Source organism: Notechis scutatus, chromosome Z (genome assembly GCF_049901735.1).
Source record: "Notechis scutatus isolate UNSWTSFEM ecotype Mainland chromosome Z, rNotScu1.2, whole genome shotgun sequence".
In the NCBI taxonomy this organism is placed as follows: domain Eukaryota; kingdom Metazoa; phylum Chordata; class Lepidosauria; order Squamata; family Elapidae; genus Notechis; species Notechis scutatus.
Window position 1 is genome coordinate 76937023 of NC_142025.1, and position 21508 is coordinate 76958530.

Here is a 21508-nt window from a genome sequence, read left to right on the forward strand (position 1 = left end):
TAAGATACTGACCAGCAAGGCTTAAGGAAAGATTGGCAGAACTCAGTAACGAGGTGATTTAAAGCTGAAAGAGACAGTTTTCCCTGGCTCATTTGGGAATCTGGCTTCATGCTGTATGATTCGTTTCTGCAAACCAGTTCTTTACCACTGTGGCATGTTAATTGATTAAGACTTCATTTCTCCATTGATATGGCATCATAAATTTTTGTTTGGACAGCTTGACCTGGAATTTGCCTTTGTTCAGTTAAGTTCTTATCTGCAAGAATTTTGTTTTGCCTTATTTTTTTTTTGCTAACTTCAGCTGCCTTACTTTCAGAATCAAGTCTTTCCTTTAAAGCTGCCTGTGGCTTGGCTCCTGAAAGTGTGCTAAGAAAATCAGGATGCAAAAGGAAGGAAGGTATAGTAAGCTGCCCAGAGTTGCTATATTAGTGAGATGAATGACACAGATTTAATAAATAAATAAAATAAAATAAATAAAAAATAGTACAACTATTTTTTAAAGAGAAAACCTATTCCTACAGCGTAACCAGCAAATTTTCCTGAAAAGCCTAATGTACTGGCAAAACAAATGAATGAATAACCATCTTTTTCTTAGTCCAATTCAACACAGCAGATTTCATTGCTGATTGCTCATTGCTTCAAGCGTGAGCTTTCAGTTTTACAATCTGATGATATTATTCAAGCACATTATTTTTATTCCTGATTAGAGAATGGAAATTTTGCCTTCTGAATTTGTTTACTACAGTAAACATAGTTTTTCATGAATATATTAAACAGAACAGTCAAACATTTCCCATTATAGCAAAAACAAAATATCAACAATGTGGTAATTATTTTCTTTCAAAGACACATTATCTTTTAGTTTAATTTCATGCCATTTAAGTTGAATAGTTGGGGAAAAGGAGAGTTAACTGTTTTCTGGTGGTATTATGAAAGGAATACTTGATCCATATAACAGCAAACATGGAGATCAGAAAAGAATGAGAACACAGAGATATTCTGAGAAATTATTTTGAGGGCCGGAAAAAAAAACCCACCCTCTTTAAGAACAGGCCAAAAGAGGACAAAAAGAAGGGAAGAGTGGAAGAAAGAAGTTCCAAAATACAGGACAATAAATGAGGGGGGAAACACAATAAAAGCCACAGAGATCACACCTGGTACTTTAAAAAGAAAATGTTTTTTTTTAATCAGTACTTTTACAAAATAACATATTTCACCAGCTACTTTGGATAACAGATAATCTGTCAAAGAAACTATGTTTTTTTTGACATTTGCTCTTGTTCAGAGAGGCAAAGGGCACCATGAATATAGCTTATCTCACTTTACATAATCCTGTGAGGCAGGTTAAATGGAATGTCTTTAACTGAATCCATGCCAGAATCTTTTTTGTAGCACATAAGAAACCAAAATCAGGAAGCATGAAAAGCTGTTTAGGCAAGTCCTTGCTTGTGTTAATGCTATTACCATGTTCACAAATCCCCTTCTGCATAGATAGCAAATACACAGCAGACCTCCATGCTCCTGGCAGCAGCCCACTGGGAAACAGACAATACAAATAATAGAAATCTGAACATGCAACACAATGTCTAAACAGTATACACCAGGGGTCTTCAAACTTGACAGCTTTAAGACTTGTGGATTTCAACTCCCAGAATTCCTCCTCCAGTCATATTAGCTCAGGAATTCTGGGAGTTGAAGTCCTCAAGTCTTAAACTTGCCAAGTTTGAGGACTCTTAGTATAATACACTGTTCATGCAAGCAAGCGAAGATGTCTCACCAAAATTGCCACATAGATTTCCACAATAAAATAAGCAACAATTGATTCTGCTTTCTTAGTAAAGCAGAGTGCAGGACAGATTTTTTGGATTTATTCTAAAGTGATTTATAAAAGCTGGAGGGATAATATATTCTATTACATTCTATTCTCTGATGTCCAAGGAGCTTTTGCAACTCTTTGCAGAAATAGCAACCAGGCATTTGCTCCTATTCTTTCTGAAACAGTTCACTTAATACAAACAACATATATTATTTGACAATCCAAGAGACAAAAGGGACTTGTACTTTAAAATATTTAGAACAGGAAATAGTTCTGTGGCACATTAAATAATACTGCATCACTGCTATCATGTATTATTGGATACTGCCATATACTATCAAATGATGCATATGTAAAATCACAGGAATATATACTGAAATAACCCCTCTACTGAGATTATTCGCAGAAAATTTGGCATTCATGCAAAAGTTCAACCTCAATATTATCATTTATTTCACTATTGGCCTCACTTTCACTGCAACTACCCCTTTTCTGATTCTTCCTCTTCTGTTTTTATGTCAATATCACCCACTTGTCAAAAAAGATTGGAATGAGAAATCCATGCCATAATTTATTTTTATTTTACATATTCATTTTTCACCTTTTTGAAATGGCAATCTTCCTCATGGAAAGATCCATGCCACATCTTATTGCTATTCTATTGGATCATTCAAAATGCTAATTTGGAACTGGATATTTGGGCAAATCTTATATATCTAGCAGCAGAGACCCAAAATAACTAGATAAAGGGTTGTTTCAAATATTATTTCAGTGCACGGCCAAGATGACAGAAGTATCACTGGTAGTCCAAGGTCTTTAATTGCTGCTCTACTAGTGGGAAAGAGAAAAAAGAAGCCGATAGGGGTAGGAAGAGAAGATGGCAATAGCCAGCTTGTGCAAGAAGAACGAATAGGTTTCTTGACAGATTTTGCCCATTATGGACAGAAGCTACTAATATAAAAACCAAACTTAACATATCTTAGTTTTATATAGGCCTAGTGTGAATACTGTCTTAATGGGCTTTGGCCTTGCATATATAAATGTGATGGCTTGCACATTAATAATGTAATAGTATGAAAACTAGCTCTGCCTTGTGCAGCTTTGAACAGGGACATGCTATTGAGAGTAAAGAAGATGCAAGAAATATGCAGGAACTTCTACTTAGGCACAATTATATCCAGAACAAACAGCCAAACAAGCCACTCAGGCAGAGATGCATCTCTAAATGAAAAGAGGAAGAGGTACAGCGCAATAACGCCTGTGAAATACTGTTATAGCCAATCTCAATAAAAACTAACATTTATCAAATCTAATTCAAAGAATTTCTGACATTTCTCAAACACCACACACATGCACACTCACATTCCTGTAAAGAAAACAGTAACCTACCTTTAAAAAATTATTGCAGTCCTGTAACTTTGAAAGGCAGTAAAATGGAGATTTATTTGAAATGAACTTAATATTCTTCTTAAAAATATAAAAGGGAGAAAATAAGCATTGAAAAACTGTTTTATTAATTTCTGCTGCAGCAGCTGCTAAAGGTAACCTTTTCTTTCTGGAACAGCATAAAACTTTGGATTCAGTTAGAAATGTAAACATAAGGGAGGAGTCAGAGGGTACAATGAAGTTCAATGAAATTTGAACCTTCATAAAACCAAGTAAAACCTGAATCAGCCTAAAGAAAAATCTAACAAGCTACAAATTGAAGTTCTTGTAGATAACTTTTTCTCCCCTCCCACTGCTCACTCTGAAGTTTAACTCACCTGATAAACCATGAGCTCAGTCTTAAATCTGCCTCAGCAAATGACAGATGCAGCTTTGTAAAAGATTTTCCCTAAAACTACTAAGCAAATGTTTGTCTGGAACACTCTGGAATTCCTGAAGTGCATATAAAAGGAAATATAAAAGGAAAAACCAGTAATATTGCCATAAATCATATATTTCTTTTGTATGGTTGGGTGGCCTGTGATATACACAGCCCACCCAACCATACAGAAGAAATATATGATTTTTTGTTAATCAGCTAACAAATCTTTGCGGGGCCACCACAAAGAAGAGGAGGTCCTCCTATTTTCCAAAGCACCAGGAAGCAAGGCAAGAAGCAATGGTTGGAAACTAACCAAGGAGAAAAGCAACCTAGAACTAAAGAAAAATTTCCTGACAGTGAGGACAATAAACCAGTAGAATAGGTTGCTTTCAGAAGTTGTGGGTGCTCCATCACTGGACGCTTTTACAAAGAGACGGCTATTTGTCTGAAACGGTATAAGGACTTTTACTTGTCCCTTCCAATTCTATTATTCTGTTATTACCAAATCTTTATTCAGTCCACATTCTAGTTTATTTTCTATTTGTGGACAGGCTACAGATTTTTATTTGATATCAGCTACTGTATTAAAAACCCTTTACTCTATTTACTCTTCCCTCTATTTCCCAAAAATATTTTTCCTCTCACTTTTAAAATGGATAAACTTCAGTTACATAAAGTTGCCTCATCAAGCTCTAGAGCAAAACATATTTTCTAGTTATAATTTTCCAAATCTCACCACAGTCTACAAATTTCCCTCTAAATTCTAAGCATAAATAATTTGAAAATATTCTCTTTTTTTAATAAAAAATTTATTTGGGTTTTCACAAAACATAATACAAGTAAAATTTCTTTTTTTGAGAATAGCATGGTCCCGGGTTATCACTTCTCCATACAGACACAAATTCAATTTCATATTCATCTTTGTGTTCTATTCCATATCTTATTACTATTTTAACATTTTCTCTTTAATTTTTCCCTTCCCTTAGTTTTCTCAATCTTACTTTTAATTATCTCATTCCTTCCTACATTCAATTATATATATCTTTTTCTAAGTTTCAATATCTTTCTAGTCATTATATTTATTCTTTTGTCTGTCCTGTTTTGATTTCATATTTTCTTTTCTCATTAAACAAATGTTTTTCCTGTAGTTACTAATTGGAGTATGACACCTTTGTATCTTTTAATTTTTATCCATTCAACTCTTATTTAAACTTCAATTTATGCCTTTACAATTATAACATTCAATATAACACATAACTTCCAGTCAAATTCTGCTTGGTACATTCTTAAAATATGCACTAAGTTCTTAAAGAGAAAATATATATATAACAATAATAAATAAAATACTTATTCTATTCCAATTCAGCTCTATCATTAATGTTAGTTATAATCTTTGACATCTTTAACATTTCTTTTCAATAAGGTATCATTCTTCTAGGAACACTTATAATATTTCCATAATATTTTCATGTTTCTTTCATATTCCTCTTCACTTAAATTTTTATAACACATTGACAATAATTAAAGTGTTCCCCTCCTTTCCTAATTTCATTCTCTCATTCTCTTTATTTCATTTATTTATTTATTAAACTTTACATTACAATGAGTATTTTATCTATCATTTTAATCACACTTCTTTCATATTTTCAAAGTTCATTTCTATTTCTAATATAACAATACTATCTTATGTACCCTTGCAGAATACCCCTTTCAATTAAGTTTTCACCCATTATCTCTGTGTCTTCTAAATAGGCTTATACCCTTAATCCTTGTACATTTTCCCTGTTTCTCTATGTCCTGTTTCTGTCCTTTATCATTTCTTTTCCTTTCCCTCTTCCCCCTCTTCTTCTCCCTTCCCTTTTTGAGCCCTTCTCTCTCTAATTCTGATTCTCTCTTCTGTAATCCTCTCTTCTGTTTCTTCCTAATGTTGTAATTATTTTTCAAACTACTCTTTTGGGGGGTTGTTTTTTCAAATCTTAAATTTTTCACTCTCTTTCTCTCCTTTCCTTTCTTTTGCCCACATAGAAATACTTGGTCATTGAAGATGGCTTCTTCTTTGTCCCGCCCTTCTTGTCCTACAGGCATTTCTTGATGTTTCTCATAATTCAGGATCTCCATTTCTAATAATTGAAATACAAAGCCAAAAGAACCTCTTCCTTCTTGTGCGTCTTTTTTCTGTTTTTTAAGTTTCATTCTCAATTCTTCCAGAGTGATACCATTTTAAAAAACTTTTAAACAACCAACCGATTAATTTTAATCCTATAGATCCAATTGCCAAAAATCCAAAAATCACCAAGTAATCTAAATAATCCAAAACTGTTTCTTCTTGCTTCTTTTTTCCACTTTCTCTTCCTGGGGTTCTCTTATCTTGTTACAAAGTTTCAGTTAAAATGTATCTTTTAGGAATCTTGACAATAATTTCACTGTTAATTCCTTTCACTTCCAGGTGGTTTCCTCCATTTTTCCAGATCCCACTCTTTTGTTTTTTTCCTTCTTTTAAAATTTTTTGAGAATCCAGAGATCTTTAATATCCCTTTGACATTTTATTTTCAGCTTAAATACCTGTTAATGTCAAAGTGGATTTTTGCCAGTTTCTTGCTTAAATCCCTTAGTTGTCAATATAGGGAAGAAAATAAAAAAAACCAAATCCTTTCCCTTCCCTCTCTCATTCGCCGCTTCAAAGTCTTCTTTAGAAGCAATGTTGTTCTTTATAATTCAAATTCCAGGGTATCTTATATTGTTGCTTTTTCAGTTCAGGTCAGCCAAAACTTTCACTTCTTATCTTCCTCCTGCACATTCTTTTCCGGTCGAGTTCTTCTTTGAGGTGGCCATTTCTGACCACCGCTGCAACCACCTTCGGGAAAGGGAGTAATGGCCAGATAGGGAGGAGAGATGCGTCTCTCCTGGACCCTGCTCTCCTCCCTCTTCACCACCTCTACGGGGTGGCTTAGCCCCAAAACCAGCCGGCTCAGGGTGCTCCAGTGGCGAGCACAGATCGAAACTGCACATAATCCGGTGTGTAGATAGACTTCCGGTTTGCCAGGCTTCGGCGGCGGCAGGGATTCGCGATTCCGTGCGATCCCTGTTGCGCTAGCTGTCTTGGTGCCTCCGATCCCGACGGGTCTGGAGGCTAAGGCTGCCCCGTAGAGGCAGACGAAGACAGGGGGATCTGGAGAGGGGTTTGGGGGCGTCGCAGACACCCTCCCCTGCCGGCAAAACCCCCTTTTCTCAAGGCGGTGGAGCGGCGGTCTGCAATGGCCGCCACGAAGAAGCTGGCAGCTGGGTAAGACTGTGCAGGAGGAAGAGGGAGAAAGTCTTGAAGAGAAAGTTTTTTTGGCTGAACCAGGACTTTAAGATTTACCTAACATCCTGAAAACCATGACTTTTTGAACGATACTTTGTTCCCAGAGGAGATTTTCAAGCGGCGTTTGAGGTGCTGAAAGGGAAAGTTTACTCTCCTTCCCTACGGAATTAACAAATGGACATTGAGAAACCTGTCTTTCTATAGAAGGTAAAACTTGGCTCTTTGTTATAAGTGGGAAGGGAGAGGACAAAAAATATATATATTAAGATCTTGTTGGAGGAGATGCCTTGAAGATTTTGAGACTAAATTAATTGCAACAAGGCTTTAAAATACAGACTGGGCTTTTTTTTTTCTTTTTACTGATATTACCCCAGGAAGAGAAAGTGAGAACTTTCTGCTTTGTTTGGACTGATTGATGACTCTGGGACTTTGGGGAATTGCTTCAACTTTTGAAACATCTTGGTTGTTTTAAGAAGAAGAAGAAGAAGAGAGGGAAAAGAAAAAGAAAAAAGAAAAGGTTTATAATGGCTTTACCTGTTGATGAACTTAGAAAGGAATATGGAAAAATAAAAAAAGAAGGCAAGGACGCTGTGGAAGAAGCCTTTCATTTTTTAGAAATGGCGCTTGCTATTTGTCAGCAAACACAACAACAGATGGAGGAAGCAGAAGCAGAAGCAGAAGCAGAAGCAGAAGCAGAAGCAGAAGCAGAAGCAGAAGAAGAAGAAGAAGAAGAAGAAGAAGAAGAAGAAGAAGAAGAAGAAGCCATCTTTAATGAATCCAAAAGCTTAATTAAGAAAGAAAGGAGAAAGAGAGGAAGGAAAATGAAGGACTTAAGACTTAAAAAAACACCCAAGAAAGAGAAAAATAAGATGCAAAATCAACACAATGTTAGAAAACAAAAGAAAAAGGAATACAACAGAGAGGGAAGCTAAAAGGCGGAGGTTAGAAGAGGGGGAGGTAAAAGGCCAGGTGGGAAAAGAAAGGAAGGGAAAAGGGGGGGAAAAGCCACAAAGGTATGAAACAAGATGGGAAAAAGGGAATTTTTTTTAGGGATAAAGGGTAACGTATAATCTTTTTAAAAAGAAGATTCTGCAAGGTATATAAGATGGTATTGTAGTATTTGTATTAGAAATATATTAAAGGGAATGATTAAAACATTGAGTTTAATTACAGAGTTTAATTGACTATTGTGTTAATGTTATTATAAATTTATTACCGTAGCATTTGTTTTTTAAATAGATAATCGGAATGTTACAAGATTTAATATTTAGATTTATTATTTAATTATGTATTTAATCATTTTGGATTTACCATTTTTCTTTTTTTTAAAAAGTTAGTAGGTAGAATGTACTAAGCAGAATCAGATTGGGAACTAGGTGTTATTTTAAATGTTAATTTAGGGGGTTGATAGAAAGGCATCATACTTTGACTAGTGATTCCAGGAGAAATCCTTTTTTTTTTACTATAGGGAATGAGATAAATGGATAATTTGGGAAGAATGGGCAAAAGATATAAGTATAATGATTTAAATTAAAATGAAATAAATAAAATAGAATTAAGAAGAGTGAAAAGCGGGGAGAAGCTATATAGAAGATATAGAATGGTAAATAAGATAGGTAATGGCATATAAGATGAACATGAATTTAATTGAAGTCCATATAAAGAGAGGTAATCTGGGGCCAAGCTACTTTCTTAAAAGAAGTTTTATGTTTTTGTGTTTTGTGTGTTTACGTTTGTTTGAGAATTGATAAAACTTTGGAGGAATGTTGGATGAGAATAACGGTAAACAAGTCAGAGAGAAATGAAGATGATGAAATGGATAAATATAGGAAAAAAAACAATAATAATGAAATTGAATAAGAGTAAAGAGAAATAATGAGAAATTTGCTAAAAGATATTTATATGTCCATATGGAAATGGGGTAAATAGAATTATGTTCTATAAAATAATATTTTATCCGACTTGTAAAAATTTACAATGGAAAGAGGTTTTATGTACTCAATGGTCAATGATGGTTTGTTTGTCTTTAAAACTAATAAAATTAAAAAAAAAAAAAAGAAACTGCACACAATCGCAGATTTCAGTCTGTTGCCGAAGAAGCTCAAACCAGAAGCCCTGAAAATATTCTTAGATAATAAAATATATATAAAGTATTGCAAATAAGATATTTAGTATAAGAACTCTCTCATGAATTCTGAATTTTGAATCAGAAAAAAGGGCTGTCTGTGAGCATCTTAAAATTCCACTATAAGTCAACATGCTTTTCAAAAATTCAGCTGTGACTTAATATTTCTGCAAGGGTCAGAAAAATTGAATACCTGATTGACTATGATTACCATAAAGATGACCATAAAGGTGACTGACATAAGTTACAACAATAACTTTAAAGCTTGAATCATAAAATCCAGAATTCAAAGTTGTAATCTTGAAAAACAAATGTCCTTATATAACACACTTTGTGGAGGATATTAGCAGCAGAAATATTCAGACAGTTCTCACTGACTTTATTATTCCTTTCTCACTTTTGAATGTACAAATAAATAATTTGAAAATATTCTTAGATAATAAAGTATATATAAAGTATTGCAAATAAGATATTTGGTATAAGAACATTTCTTATGAATTCTGAATTTTGAATCAGAAAAAAGGGCAGGTAATGAATGTTCCCTTCCCATCGCATTGGATTTGACTCAGAGTCTCACAGTTTTTAATATACTGCTGTTAATATAAATCACAATATTTTCAAAACTGATTGGCAAGATGTGGAAAACATTATTTTTGGTTTTAGCAATGGAACTAATTTACAATATTATTCATTTGAAGAATGTAGGCATAAGCAGAAGAAACAATAATCATAAGAATCAGTTCAAACCTGGGAATCATGCAACCATGTGAAAGGCAAGAAGCAGGTTCAAGAGCAGTGAAAAGCAAACTATGAATAATAACCACAAGGTTCATATGGGATGTGAGGAAAAGTAAGCTAAATATATAAAACAGCATATTTCAATATTTCAAATATTTACCGTATATACTCGAGTATAAGTCGACCCGAATATAAGCCGAGGCACCAAATTTTACACAAAAAACTGGGAAAACTTATTGACTCGAGTATAAGCCGAGGGTGGGAAATGCAGCAGCTACTGGTAAATTTCAAAAATAAAAATAATTAATTTGGGAAACGATCTCACTATCATGAAAGGTTTAATTGATTCACTAACCCAAAAGAAGAAGATGATGATGACAGCGGGAGGCAGGAGTCACTCTCTTCCCCTCCCTCGGAGGCCCCCTGAGTCAGGAGTCACTACCGCTGGCGCGGCCCCAGTCCCTGCGCCTCGGGAAGGAAAGGCAAAGCGCTTTTGCCTTTCCCTTCCCGGCTGGGCTGTTGGGAGTCGCTGCCGCCGGAGGCCGCGACTCCACACCATTTTTTTTTCAGAGGGAATCTGACTCGAGTATAAGCCGAGGGGGCTTTTTCAGCACAAAAAATGGGCTGAAAAACTAGGCTTATACTCGAGTATATACAGTAATTAGTATTGACCAGTGGTGGGATTCAAATAATTTAACAACCAGTTCTGCCCTAATGACTGGCTGGGTGGGCATGTGACTGTGTGGGCATGGCTAACTTGATTGGTCTCACCCTTAGTTCAACTCACAATAAAATAGCACTGTTCCAATATTTAGAATAGAATAATAGAGTTGGAAAGGACCTTGGAGGTCTTGTAGTCCAACCCCCTGCTTAGGCAGGAAACCCTATACCACTTCAAACAAATGGTTATCCAATCTCTTCTTTAAAACTTCCAGTGTTGGAGCATTTACAACTTCTGAAGGCAAGTTGTTCCACTGATTAATTGTTATGTCAGGAAATTTGAGGGGCTGCTACAAAAATGAAGGAGTCAATCTATTTTCCAAAGCACCAAAAGGCACAAGAACCAATGGATGGAAACTAACCAAAGAGAAAAGCAACCTAGGACTAAAGAGAACTTTCCTAAGGGTGAGACCAATCAACCAATGGAATAGCTTGTCTTCAGATGTTGTGGGTGCTCCATCACTGGAGGCTTTCAAAAAGAGTGAGGGAAGTGCACCCCAAAAGGACAGTACCAGGAACCACTAAAACAATACAGAAAACTTAAAACAGCCATTCCCCTTTTTTAAAAAAGTCAACCCCAAAACCAATGCAGCAGCTGAGAGGGAAACTATGAGAAGGAAACTAAGAGCACCCTTCATGCTAATTGAAAGCCTAGGTTCATGCTAATGCCAAAAGCCATTAATCCTTCCAACTGTATTATTCTATGTTCTCTACGTTCTTAATTGGGTGCTTCACAGTAGAAGCAATACAGCTGGCTGACCATACATGCATTAAATTCATGGCCTGTATGATAAAGCTGCATCATTGTCCCCTCCTGTATCTTTCCCCCCATGAAGAAACAAGTAGTAGCCAACACTGCAGCAGCTATAAAAGGTCTTGGGGAACTCCAGGGAGTGTCAGCTGATCACAAAGTGTTACTTAATACTCTTTATAATGAAAATGTTTGTAATCTTATCCTTTTTCCTGAAGGGAATAGGTTAATCCCATCCCTAGATGGGTGATTGATGGGTTTCCCTGCCCTAATCAGTTTCTGTCAGTTTCATAAGTCAAAACAAAACCCTGTCCGTTTCTGTTGTTTATTGACTTGATTCAGCGTGTGTCAGCTGCATTCCAGCTGCAACTGTTAAGTGGTTCTTGGCTGTCTGCCCGGAGAGCCAGTGAGAACCAGCTGAATATCACCACTGGTATTGACCATCCTGTAAAATCAAGAACAGGACAATCAAGAACTGACATATTATAGAAATATCAGCTTGGTTCTTAAGCATCTTTTTCCTTCTTATGAATTTCTCCTTTCTAAGTCTATGGATTACTTCAGGTCATTGTGGATATTTATATATTTATAAAGTTTTTTGATAGAAGATAGGTGGGAAATAAATTTTCTAAGAAATAAAAATTTAAACTTATGGTCCAAGACTAAATAAATTATCATCTCAATTCAAACTCCCTAAGAAAGATAAGATTCTTACTCTTCAGACACTTCTATCAATATTATCCTACACTGTCATAACTTCCTTCATATTCCAAAGGCTAGTTTGGCTGTAATTCTGTCAAAGTAAAAAGGCCTTGCTCCTGACAATAAATGCTTTCCAACTGAACAGCTTTTTCAGGTATGTTCCAATCACTTTAGGAAAAAAGAACTACATAGTCCTTCTAAAATAATAAAGGAAAATCATGAGAGGAACAGAGAAGCTTATTTGTAGCTACTAAATTTGAAAGTCTTTTTCAGTTCTGATATTAATTACTTAATGGTAAAGATCTTGATTCAATTCCCAAGTATCTTTAGAATTTTGGAAGAATGTTGGAATAGAACATTTAGACAATGCACTTGTGACTTATTTTTGAAGTGTTCTTTTTCGCTGGCCTCCTATGTTAAGGACAAGGACCTGATTTTACAATTAAAAGCTGGAAAAGACCTGGGAGGAGATTTTATTCACTTGGAATTATTAAGGGAGACTAGGGTCTGATGGCTGTCCTACTCACACATATGAATAGCGTTGCACATTTTCATACAAAGTGTAGTTGCACATTGTTATCCCATTATGTAAAATAAAGGAAATAGAATATTCCATTATAGAATATTCTACTCTACAAACTAAAGGAAATAGGTCATTTTCAACTTTCAACCACAATTTAGTCCAAAATTTCTGTTGCTAAGTGAGACAGTTGTCAAGTGAATTTTGCCCCATTTCATGACCTTTCTTGCCACAGTTGTTAAGTTAATCACTGCAGTGTTAAATTAGTAACATGGCTATTAAGCAAATCTGGCCCCTCATTAATTTTGCTTGTCATAAGGTCACAAAATGTGATTACTTTGGGACCTTGGGACACTGCAACTGTCATAAATATGAGTCAACGCTACATCAGTGGAAAATATGTACCCTCTCTCCCTTATGAAAGACATATTAGGATACTTGTGCAAAGGGAATTTTTTCACAAAACTAGACTTGAGAGAAGCTTATTATCAAGTAAGATTTAAAGAGAAAGTTGAGTAGAAAACTGCCTTTAATTGCATTGGTAACATTAGGATGTTACCAGTTTAGGGTAATGCCATTTGGCTTACAAGGAGCACCTGCCGTATTCATGCAGTTGATAAACGAAGTGCTGACATTTTGATTTAAACTGAAACAATGGAAGAACATGTAAAATTAGTTAGAGCAGTGTTAAAATAGTTGTTAGCCAATCAATTGTATGCAAAATTGTCAAAATGTGATTTTCACAAAACCAGTTTAGATTATTTGGGGTTCCGTTCTGCAGGGGGCATAGAAATGGATCCAGCGAAAGTAAAAGCAATATTGGAGTTGAAAGCTCCCCAGACTCGAAGGCAATTGCAAAGTTTTATGAGATTTGCAAATTTTTCCCGACAATTTATCCACAATTTTCCTCAGATTGCTTTGCCCATAACAGATTTGTTAAAAACGGGAAAAGGAACTAAGCCAAAATCCAGACACTGGAATGTCAAGCAGCTTTTGAAAAAGCAGCCTTTGAAAAGGCTAAAAAAGCTTTTTGCCACAAAGCCATTGTTAAAGCAACCAAATCCAGTGGAGCCATTCGTAATTCAAGTAGATGCTAGTGGTGCGGCAGTGAGGGCAGTATTGCTACAAAAAAAATGAGAAGGGTGATTTATAACCATGTGCATATACTTCTCGGAAACTTTCAGATATTGAGAGAAGGTGGGCTGTGTGGGAAAAGGAAGCTCTTGCTGTCCGATGGGCTCTCCTAATTTATTTATGTTTGTTTGTTTGTTTGTTAAACATGTACAAGATAACAAGGTAGGTATCTTGTTAGGTATGAACATAAACAAGAACAAAGGAAGTAAATACAGATAAATGGGGACGGTAAGACAGGAATGGTAGACACGCTGATGCACTTATACACACCACCTTTAAGGTCCACAGAGACAGTTTGTGGAGGCAATGTGGAGGCAATTTTTAGAGGGCCGTAAAATCCCCTTTGAAGTATGGATGGATCATAAGAACTTAGAAGCTTTAAAGTCCCCAAGGAAATTATCTCCTAAGCAAGTCAGGTGGACTCAATATTTTTATTGATTTCATTTTGGTCTCAATACATACCAGGAAGGGGAAATTTTTGGTTGATGCCCTTTCACACATGCCTCAATACAAAAGCAACAAAGAAGAAGTGATAAACTCTATAATCCCTTCCAGTCAGCTTGCTGTACAAGCTTAAGAGGTTTGAGCAAGGAAGGCCACCAAGGTTAGCATTAGATCCGGAGGGAGAACTTTAGGGAAGCTTTGAAACAAGATAATTAGTTTCAGACCCATAAGAATGATTTTATTCATTTTCTATTTTATTGTTTATTCCAAATATTTATCTCATTATTTAATCCACTTATGATCATTTCATAATCATTATACTTTAGTACTTTTAACTGTCACATTTGTATATTCCATCTTAAATTCTAATTAAAAAAGACACTCCTTCTATAAATTGGTTTCCCCCCGAAATCTCAATATAAGTGCGCCACCTCTAAGTTATAAATTCATTTATTTTCACCCCTTTTACATCTCATTGAAACATTTAACATTATTACCTAAAACATTAAACTTAATAATCCCTTTAAAACTACATAGCATATACAAATCAGATTCTGCATGATTTTTCTCCTTTTAAATTTCATTAAATTTCCCCCCCCCAAAAGGACATATTAATCCACTCATTCAAACAGTAAAACAATCCTAAGCCCTAAAGTTAATTCCATTTCAGCTCTCTTCCTATATCATTTCATTTATTTCCATATATTTAATGCACATATTCCATTAATTATTCCATTCATATTTAAACAAAAAAGCCAACATTCCAATCTTAAAAATATTTCAATATATCTAATATACTTATTCCATTATTTGTTACAATTATCTCTCTACATAAAGAGGAAGAGCATTAGATTCCATTATCCAAAAAATAACAATTCTGTTTTTCCATCTTGTCAGTCTATATGTCCCTATTTTGTAACTATAAATTTACTTATATTACCCCTCAATACCTTGCAGAATCCCCTTTCTATATAATAATCACCCATTACCTCTCTGTCCAATTAAGGATTTCCCCATTTTTTACAATTCCCATATTTCTTTGTTTCTAAATCCTGTTTCTTGTCCCTTCTTTCCCCCTGTCTTTTCTCCTTTGTTCTTTCACTCCAGTTTTTATCCCTCTCTCTATTTATAGTTTCCTTTCACCCTTTGAATTTCTGCTGACTCTTTTTCCCTTTTTTAATTTTTCGGATATTCCCCTTTCTATTTAATTTCTTAAATCTCCTGTATTTATTTCCAACTCTTTTCTTCTTTCTTTCAAGAGTTCTTGGTTCTCGATGATCACTAAAGATGGTCTCTTCTATGATTTGCTCCACCTTCTCTTCTGCCTTTTTTCTTTGTTGTTCATATTCTGCTGCCACATTTTCAATAAATTTTAAAGCAAAACCCAGCAATTCACCTCGTTCTTGTAGTGTTTCTTTCATTTTTCTGAGTTCCATTTTTAATGCCAGAAAAGAAATCCCCATTTTACAACTTTCTGATTCGCAATTTAATCCAAATAGTATCTTTAAAGTTTATTTCCAACAGTCAACTTTTCTTCCTCTCAAGTTTTTAAGTCTCCGCTAATCCAGTGCCAAATTCATGTCAGAATCAGCAACTAATCCAAAGGCAGAATCTTCCTAATTCTTTCTTTGTTACAATGTTTCAATTTTTCAAAGTTCTTGCTTTATTGTATCAATTTCCATGCAATTTCAAGAAACAAGAGTTTTTTAAAAGAAAAACAAGTTGAGTTTAACTGAGATGGCACTCTTTATTGTGCTAAGTCTTCACCCCCTTTTTTCTTTTTTCTTCTCTATTATTCAGAGCTTTTTAAACCACAATTTTCCAACAAGAAAAAGATCAAATCCAGTTGATATTAAATTTCCTCTTTAACGGTCCATAGTTCAGCTTTATTAGTGCCAGTATAAAATCAAAGTATACTTATCCAAGTTGATTATATAGTTCCTTCTCCAGCTTCTACCTTTAGTCCCAAAAGACCTTGACTTTTTCATTCTCCAGAACCTTCTCAACCTAATGTTTCCAGTAGTTGTTACTATACTCAAATACAAACTTTGGCACAATTTCCAGTGAATGATTTTAGCAACTCGGTTATGGCGTTCTAGGTAGTCAGTTTGTACAATTTTGCTGCACCCACTGATTAAATGGTCAACTGTTTCATCTTTCTCATTACAGAGGTGGCATTTGATGTTGGTGGTGACATGCTGAAGCTTTGCCTTCATGCAATTTGTGGCTAAGGCTTGTTCTTGAGCAGCTAAAATAAAGCCTTCAGTTTCTTTTTTCAGTATTCCTGAATTTATTCAATTCCAAGTAAGCTTTTGGTCAGCTTTGCTTCAATACTTTTCAGGTATTGGCCTTCCATAACTTTGCTTTTCCAATTTTCAGTTCACTTCTCAATTACTTCTTTTTGTATTCAGCTTTTGACTTGGTTGTCTTTAAAATGCCTCCTTTATGTACTTCCTTAATCATTGGCTCTTCACTTTTCTGGATGTAGTAATTCAAGCTGTGTCTTTCTTCTTCTACAGTCTGCTTTATTTGTAGGAGACCTCAACCACCTTCTGTTCTTGGTAGATATAGTCGATCAACATCACTTTTAGGTTGAAAGGCATGATTCATTGTCATAAGCTTCCTTGTTTTTCTGTCCAAATTGTCCAGTTCCATCTGGGTCAGTCAATTATTCCTGCAGAGTATCGAATCACAGGTATAGCCAGGTATTTATTGCTTTTATGATGTTTCCACCACTCAACTTGGACTTTAAAATCTTGTGAATTCTTCGAAAGTACTTGGCTGAAGTTGTTTCCTTGCCTTTATTATGCATTAAATCAGAGGCTTCTAAAATCCCTAAGTACTTGTAGCCTTCTTCTGGTTTCATTGCCTTTATCATTTCTTCATTTTCTAGTTTTATTCCATCATCTTCTATGACCTTGCCTGCTTTGATTGCCATTGTTGCACATCTGTCAATTCTAAAGTTGTTTTTTATTATTATTTTTGTTGTTGTTGTCATTGTTGTTGTTGTTATTATTATGTACTCAGACATTACCTTAACAGTTATTAGGTCATTGGTTAAGACTTGAATGGTTAAGTTTTTACCAATCCTAGACTGTGAATCAAATTGAAGATTAACCAATAATAATAAGGCTGTACAAAGTATGAAAAGCTGTCTGTACATGTGTAATATTTGTATGCTGACAGCAATGTCATGTCAATGTTTTCACATATATGTGCAAATATCCACAAACATACTTTGAAACACAGGCTTTCAAAGGATTGGCTTCTTTAACATTTTGAGAAGGATACTTCAGTCAAGCTAACTGAGCTACCTCTTTCAAATACTATGCACTGTCTTATAAAATAATATTTCTGAATAAAAATAATCTATGCATAAGATAGCAATGGAGTGAACATAAAAATGCTTGCTTTAATTAAAAACAATTAGTGTGTGTTTAAATCTGTGTTTAACAGTTCTCTAAAATGCAAGGGTCTGGAATGCTGCAGAAACAATCAGTTATAATCACTAAGTTGTAACCCGAAAACCACATCTGAAAAAGCAGAATCTTTCCCAGAGTTTTACATCACTTTAAAACTCTGTATACTTTAGAATTCTGCATATCAGCAGTTTATGTTGGCTTTGTAACAGACCAGCAACTAGTGCAGTTCCCTAGCAATAATATGTGTGCAGTGAGCAACCTAGCCATTGCATTCAGCATTGTTCAAAGCTTCCAGATCAGTCCCAAGAGCAACTTCACATAGAAGGCTATTCCCATATAAAAATTAAAAGATAATAATTTAGAGATTTATAATATTTTATTCATCCAGCCATGATACTTACTGATATAAAGCTCATTTCTCTACCTCGACCAAATCTATCAAAATATTTAGCTTAAGGAAGACTTAAATATTATAGAAAAGACACTTCATAAAATCAAAATAGCAACCATGTGGAATGCTACTGGAAGGAGTACAGTTGAGCTAAAGCTCTTAAACTTGTTCACGATACAGTAACATTGTTTTAGTGGAAATGCATGCTGGATAAAAAATATTGACAAAATATGTTAGACTACAAGCAAAACTGTTTGCAGTGCAATGAAATAATGAAATATTTGATTCATTCATACTATTCAAATGTCCAAAAAAAGCAACAAAGCAGAGGAAAGCTCCCCAAAGAATTTATAGTCTCTCCCTACTTCTCAAAAATTATGCACCAATTTCAAAATGTTTACTGAAAAGAGAAAAAATGTTTTAGTAGCATTTATCATGTAACCTGCAATTAGTGCTGGGAAACAGGACTTCCTTAACTGCTTTTAAATTGAGATCCTATCTGTTCTTAGTACTAATGACTGCTACACTTCTTTTAAAATGATTTTCTACTTTCAGGACACTCACCTTCACCATCAGGATTGAAACATTCATAAGAACCCCAGCAAACCAAAGAATCTGAGTTGTTATAGTCTACTATTATTCCACAGACATTTTGTAGATACTCATATCGTGAAATATTGGAACAATATGGATTCATTGAGGACATTAATGCTCATCGTGAGTCTTTATATAAGAAAACATGATTCAACCAAATGAGAAAACTGTGTGTATGTGTATGAGATGCTCTAGATATAAGTTATTTCCCAAATCGAGCCTTCTATACGTGGAAGAGCTACCTCTACTACTACTACTACAACAACAACAACAACAATAATTCTTCATTCTTAATTTTCTACATAGAAGCAATTTTAGAAAAAATAATAATAAACATATTCAGTAAGTATATTCATTTTTTAACATAAAGTGTTATATACCTCTTAGTAGTGATTTCTGCACTTAATCTAAATTGGCAAATCAGTTACTGAAAAACTGCATAGAATGCATCTTAGAAACTGATTATTTTTAATAATAACTAAACTTCCCACTATGCTATTAGCATAATTCTACTTTTTAACAAGGAAACAGACGAAAATTACTCTGAACATTAATTCCTAGGGTTTTGCTTCTTCTCTTCTTGGCCAATTGTTTTACCATATCTCTGGAAGTGAACCAATATGCCAAATATAATAAAAATGCTGGAATAGAATTTCTCAATCCAAACTTGAATATATTCACAATTCTGTATCTTTGCATATGGAAAAGTAACACGAGTTGCATGAAAATGTGTAGATCATACCAATCCAAAAGTGACTTTTTTTGGGGGGGATTTTATTTGGGTTTTCACAAAAACAAAATACAAATAAAACATCTTTTTTGAAAATAGCATGGTCCCAGGTTATCACTTCTTCATACAGACACAAAACTCAATTTCATGCTCATTTTTATGTTCTGTTCCATATATATATATATATATATATATATATATATATATATATATATATATATATATATATATATATATATATATATATATATATATATATATATATATAAATAAAACACATTCCATTCCAATTCAATTCTACCATTAATATGCATTAAAATCTTAACATCTTTAACATTTCTTTTCAATTAAATATCATACTTCCTTGGGAACACTTATAAACTTTCCATAGTTAATTCTTTTCCCCCCATATTTCTCACTTATATTTTTATAAATCATTACTAATAATTAAAAATGTTCCCTTTTAATTCTCTCAATCATTTTAATTCATTTATTTATTAACAAACATCCCACTGCATTACAATAAATATTTTATCCATCATCGTATTTTCTAAAGTTATTTCTATTTGTAATATAACAAAGCTATCTTATGTACCTTTGCAGAATCCCTTTTACAATTAAATTTTCACCCATTATCTCTAAACAAACTTATGGTTACAATCCTTATATCTTTTCCCTGTTTCTCCATTTCTTGTTTCTGTCTTTTACAATTTCTTTTCCTTGCCTTCTTCCCACTCTTCTTCTCCCTCCCCTTTTTACCCCCTCGTCTCTCTACTTCTAACTCTCTCATCTGTAATCCCCTCTTCTGTTGCTTTCTAATATTATACTTATCTTTCAAATTGTTCTTCTTCTTTTTGGTTGTTTTTTCTAATCTTAAACCTTTCACTCTCTTTCCCCCACTTTTCTTTTTTCCCCCCACTTGAAATTATTTGATCATTAAAGATGGCTTCTTCTTTGTCCCAATCTTCTTGTTCTGCAAGCGTTTCTTGTTGCTTCTCATAGTTCCAGATCTCCATTTCTAAGAATTGAAACACGAAGCCAAAAGAACTTCTCCCTTCTTGTGCATCTTCTTTCCATTTTTTAAGTTCCGTTTTCAGTTCTTCTAAGAGTGATACCATTTTAAAAACTTTTAAACAACCACCCAGTTAATTTTAGTCATCTAGATGCAAGAACCAAAAATCACCAAGTAATCCAAATAATCCAAGGCTGTTTCTACTTGCTTCTTTTTTCCACTTTCTCTTCTTGGGGTTCTATTATTTTGTTACCAAGTTTCCATTAAAATGTATCTTTGAGGAATCTTGTTAAAATTTCACTGTAAGTTCCTTTTAATTACAGTTCCATTCCTTAATTCCAGGCAGTCTCCTCCATTTTTCCAGATCCTGCCCTTCTATTCTTTTTTTTTTCCACCTTTCCACCTTTTAAAAACTTTTAAATGTCCAAAAATCTTTATTATCCCTTTGACTTTTATTTTCAGCTTAGATGCCTATTAATGTCAAAGTGGATTTTTTTTTTCAGTTTCTTGCTTAAGTCTCTTAGCTGTCAGTATAAGGAAGGGAAGAAAAAATCTAATCCTTTCCCTTCTCTCTCTCCTTCGCAGCTTCAAAATCTTCTTTGGGAACAATGTTGTTAAGTTTAAATTCCAGGGTACCTTATTTGTTGCTTTTGCTGTTTGACCCGGTCAACCAAAACTTTCTCTTCTTATCTTCCTCCTGCACATTCTTTTCCGGTCGAGTTCTTCTTTGTGGTGGCCATTTCTGACCACTGCTACAACCGCCTTCGGGAAAGGGAGTAAGGGTCAGCTGGGGAGGAGAGATACGGCTCTCCTCAACCCTGCAGGCAGTCTCCCCCCTCTTCACCACCTCTACGGGGTGGCTTAGCCCCAAAACCAGCTGGCTCAGGGCGCTCCAGCGGCGAGCACGGATCGAAGCCTCAGAGAGACGAGGTTTTGGTCTGTCGTTGAAGCTCAAACCGGAAGACCAATCCAAAAATGACATTGATCTAACTTCATAATACAGCTTCTATCGTTTTTCCCATTTTTTCACAATATAGAGAAATAGGCTTTCCTTGTTTTGTCTTAATGCAGGATCTTTCCAGATAATAGACTTAACCAGCAATTCTCAACAGAGCAGTTAAGTAGACAGAGAGATAATACTCATTGGATATAAGCAGTTGTGTCTTTTTCAAACAAGAATAAGAAAAGTATCAAGTGTGTTTCTGAGCAGATATAGTACAGAAAAGAATGTGTGGTAGCAACTTTCCCCTCTTCTCCACAGTGATTTGCAGGGAAAACAATGTTCCCATCTCCTATAC

General features: G+C 34.6%; 1 protein-coding gene across 4 annotated transcripts in view; it reads right to left on the reverse strand.

Annotated features, from left to right (window-relative positions):
• Positions 1 to 21508, reverse strand: part of TNS3 (tensin 3) — a 172581-nt gene that overhangs the window by 86931 nt on the left and 64142 nt on the right. The gene's annotated exons all lie outside the window — the stretch shown is intronic.